This window comes from Prorops nasuta, unplaced genomic scaffold (assembly GCF_024137725.1).
Source record: "Prorops nasuta isolate Cenicafe-Biocafe unplaced genomic scaffold, Cenicafe_Pnas_1.2 PNAS00024, whole genome shotgun sequence".
Lineage (NCBI taxonomy): Eukaryota > Metazoa > Arthropoda > Insecta > Hymenoptera > Bethylidae > Prorops > Prorops nasuta.
In genome coordinates, this window is record NW_027116821.1 from 1,081,767 (window position 1) to 1,086,129 (window position 4,363).

Sequence of the window (4,363 nt, forward strand, 5' to 3'; positions counted from 1 at the left end):
CGAAAGCTCTGCGAATCCCCGAAGGCTACGAGCGTCGAGTACCAGGAGGACGCCATGCCGAGCGGAATCGAGCCGAATGGTGGCGAAAGAATGGGCCCCGCGTCCGCGCCGAGCAAACCCAGCACCGGGAGCGCCTAAGGCGCCCCTTCGACAAGGCCTAGGATGCCCAAAGACTCCCACCAACGAAGCTTAAGAGGGAGACTAGTACTAGATTGGTCGTGGTTGCAAGGAGCTTAATTACGTTGGAAGTGTTTTTTTTATTATTACTTTTAATTCTTTTCTTTGTCAGTTCCCTATATGGAAGGCCGCCCGACCCAGCCTAGCCCCCTTTACTTTCAAGATTAACTATCTAGTTCTCCTTTACACTTATTTGTATCTTTTTTTTTTGTGTGTTTATTGATGTTGCCAAAGGGGAATCTTAGTTGCCAACCGTGTCCGCCCCACAAATAAAGACTCTGGTTTGTCACACTAATCTCATGCCTACCCTCTTTGCTCTTTCCTACCCTGGGTATCGTCAAAGGGGGGAGGATTGTAACGTGACAGATCCACAAGGGGTCTGTCACGTTAAGAACTTTGAATTTTCGCGCCTAGAGCGCTACTGGTCAAGCCGCGGGAGCCTATATGCCGATCGCAGCGCCGTCGCGAGCTCGTGGCGAGGCCAGCACTGCCTATTGGAGTGTCAACTAGTGAAGACGCATAAAGAGAGAGATTGAAAAAAAAAAGCGTGCGCTAAAGCTCGAGGAAAAACAGAAAGGAAATAAGACAAGCGCATAAGGCACGCTGCGAAGCTGAAATTTGCCTGATAGGAAATAAGGTAGGCGGTCAAATTATTAGCGCGAATCTGTCTCTTGCCCGGTGTGTGTTACTGCCGGGAAGAGACCCGTAATTTTTAAGTAGTACGGCCCCGACTCGAACGGGAAGGAAATTGCGGCTAGCTTAGGGTTCGGCACTCGGGCGACCCTGAGAGGTTAGAATCACGGGAAAGCCGGCAAAGCGGCGAATAGTGCTCCGCGGACATCGAAGGCCATTCGGCTGGCCCGCGGCGGGCCTGGCGCCCTAACGGAAATAAAAATTACACCGAATGCGCCGAGAGCACCGATAGCATCACCGTTTATGAGAAAAAAAAATAATTGTAGTAATTTTTATGAGTCTCCGCAAATCGATGGCCTATTGTATAGATTTCCCGTACAAACGGTCGGGAGAGGCCCTGGCAGCAGAAGCCAGTGTAAATAGATAATTATTTAAACTTTTGAATGTAAGCACCAACAAGAAAGATAGAAGTAAAAATTTGATTTCCTTTTATGAGAATTAGTTAGGGTGCTTACTCATTTTCAGAAAATACCTCTCCCCGAATTTGCGAGTTATAAGTTATTGTTCCTCTCATTTCCACTCCTTGAATGTTGCACTGACGGTGACCGTTCGTTAGAGGCCACATTAGGGGGGCGGTCGTTTGAATTTGAAAATAGTGGCGGGGAGTTCGCCGAATTATTACGTTCGGATTGATTTAAATTGTTCGCGTTGTTTTGTACGCGTTGATTTTTACTCCAACAATCGTTGGGAGTATGACCCTTTTTCTTGCAAAGATTACACGTTGGTTTCGGATCAGGAAATTTTCTCCAATCCGGATCTTTACGTGAATAGGCCTTTTCTAAACGCAATGCTAATTGACAAGCTTCCTCAAAATTTTGAAAACCTTCAATTTTCATGCGTGTAACGAATTCTTCTGGAAATCCGTTTAGAAGACCTTTAACAGCCTCTCTGTCTAGACTGTCTTTGAAATCTTGGTCAATACGAGGAAAACCGTCGGTTTTTACCGCGTCTTCTATACCGTTGCAAATATCCCTGATTCGCGAAATGAATTCTATAAGATGTTCAGACTTTCGCCATTTGATATTGCCTAACTCACCGCGGTATTCGTTCGCTTCTTTGTTTGGTGCGAACGCGCATTTTAGCCAATCTAACAAACTTGAGATATTATTAACTATTCTATCCTCGACGGCTCTAGCTGCCAGACCTTGCAATTTTCCTATGATTGCCATAGTGAGATTAAATTCAAGTTCCGGGGCGATCATTTCGCGGACGCGCATACACTTCCTTCCAAATTCGAAAACGCTGAGGTTGGTCCCATCGTAAGACGGAATTTGATTTAAAACATCTGAAATTCTCATGCTCGACCGAAAGTCCTGGGGCTCATTAGGTTCATGAAATTCTAATCGACGAGGGCTACGAGGAGCTACCCGTGACGCTGGTGTCGGAAGATTTGAACAGGATGGTAACCGAGGATTTCTTGACGGTGTAGGACCGGCAAGCAAGGATCGCCGCATTTCGTTTATTGCTCGGCGGTTTAATACATGGGAATTTTCCAAGTCTTGTCGGATTTGTTCTTGTGACGCAATTAAACTATCGATCAGGGTTTGGAATCTGGAGAAAATATCTAACGTAAACACTTGTTCTTGTGCCGCTGAAAAGGGGGGAGGAAATGGTTCCGGTTGTTCCGGTCGCTCTGGTGAAGGTGCTCGCGGCTCGGGGGAAAATGATCGCGGTGTGCCGTCGGAACGATTGTTATCGCGTGCTCGGCGGTCAGCAATATCTAAGGCTTCACGCCTTTCTTGGATGGCATTCAAACGTGCGTTCAATCTATCGTTGAGGGGAACTGAGGATTCGTTATCCATATTGGAGAAATGAAGAGAAAATGAGAAAGGAAGAAAATCTGAATTACGATAATTTGATTATAAATTACAATCAAAGTATGACATAATTGGGAAAAATAAAAAAAAAATTAATTAAACATGAATTTAAACTGGGTAAAATAATCAGCAAGATGAAAAGGAAGGGAGGGAAAGCACACCCCACAATTTAATTCTTAGATTAAATTAAGATAACACACGGTATTACTATGCCGCGTGAATCTGAGGGAATGGACGAATGTGGTGATATGAGAGGTCACCAGTCGATGAGGAAGGCAAGAATATGCGAGAAAAGAAGGGAAGAAAGAAAGAAAAAAAAAATTCTATTAAGGAAAGATATTGGGAAGATACAGGGAAACCGATAATTGAACACACATTTAACATATACACATTAAATAATTAGTATGATTAATAAAGAACAGGAAAAAGAGAGTATCCCACCGCTGCCACCAATTTTGTAACGTCCAGAGTTGTACGATTATTAAATTTAACACGATGTTCAATTACAATTTCATATCATTGCTGAGCCTCTAGATAGCGTTATTATTCTTTTAAATAAGGCGTCGTAGGTAAGGAAAAATAAAACCCTGGGCGTACAAAATGAGAAGGAAAAGTGAAATTCAAAATTGGAAACAATATAATTCAAATATTACCTGGTGATGAACAACAATAATAAAAAACAATGAAGAAGGTAGAAGGGAGACTCTCCTGTTGCTGCTTCTCGGACTACGGTCGTCGTCGCCGTAGGGAACCAGGGATGATTGTGTGAGTGTTTGGTGAAGAGAAAAGTGTGCACTGAGTCAATTTGAGAGGAAAATTTTAATTTGATAATGATTTCGCTTGGTTACACACAAAAAAAAATATAAAAAAAAATTGTTCGTTTGTATTTTAACAAAATTATAACGCGAAGCTTTGTCTCACTTTCTAGGTTCGAAACTTATGCAAATTCTTGAATTTTACTTAATCAAAGACGTACGAGATGAGTGAAAATAATTTAGAAAGAAAAAAAAAATATGAGTCTAACTTGAAAATGAATGAAAGAATGCATGCAGCGTCCATCCGCTCCGCTCTTAAATAATTAGCTGGGGGGAAGAACGTCGCGTCGCCTTCAGCCAATCAGAAGGCGCTACTGCCTAAGCTTGGGTACGCTAGAGAATGAGACAAAGGGTGCTGAGCTTGCACCTTTTGTATACAATCGTTTACTCATAACTAAACGCAATTATTAAATAATATTAACAAAATTTAAAGATTAATACGGCATTAGCCGTCGCATGAGCAAAATGTGTCCTAATCCGGACGCGAGAGAAAAGTAATAATAAAAAAAGGAAAAAGGAGGAAACTGCGAGAGGAAAACGATCACCGTTTTAGGGTTAAAAAACCCATAACAATTAAATTGTTAAACGGTTGACCGCTTCCAAGGGCAAGTTATATAAAAAAAATAGTATGCACGTGGCTACCTGTGGTTCGATATCCCGTTACTCATGGGACCTGATATCTAATGTTTCTTATTCTTATGGTTGGACTTATATAAACGGTGGCCCGAATGGTTACGGAGAAGAAAAAAAGAAACGTTAAAATAGTTAAGCGTGAAGAAAAAATGCCCGAATGGTTACGGAGGAAAAACGCTTAATATTTTATCGCAATTATGTTCCCCATGGTTTATTGGGGTTAGGAAA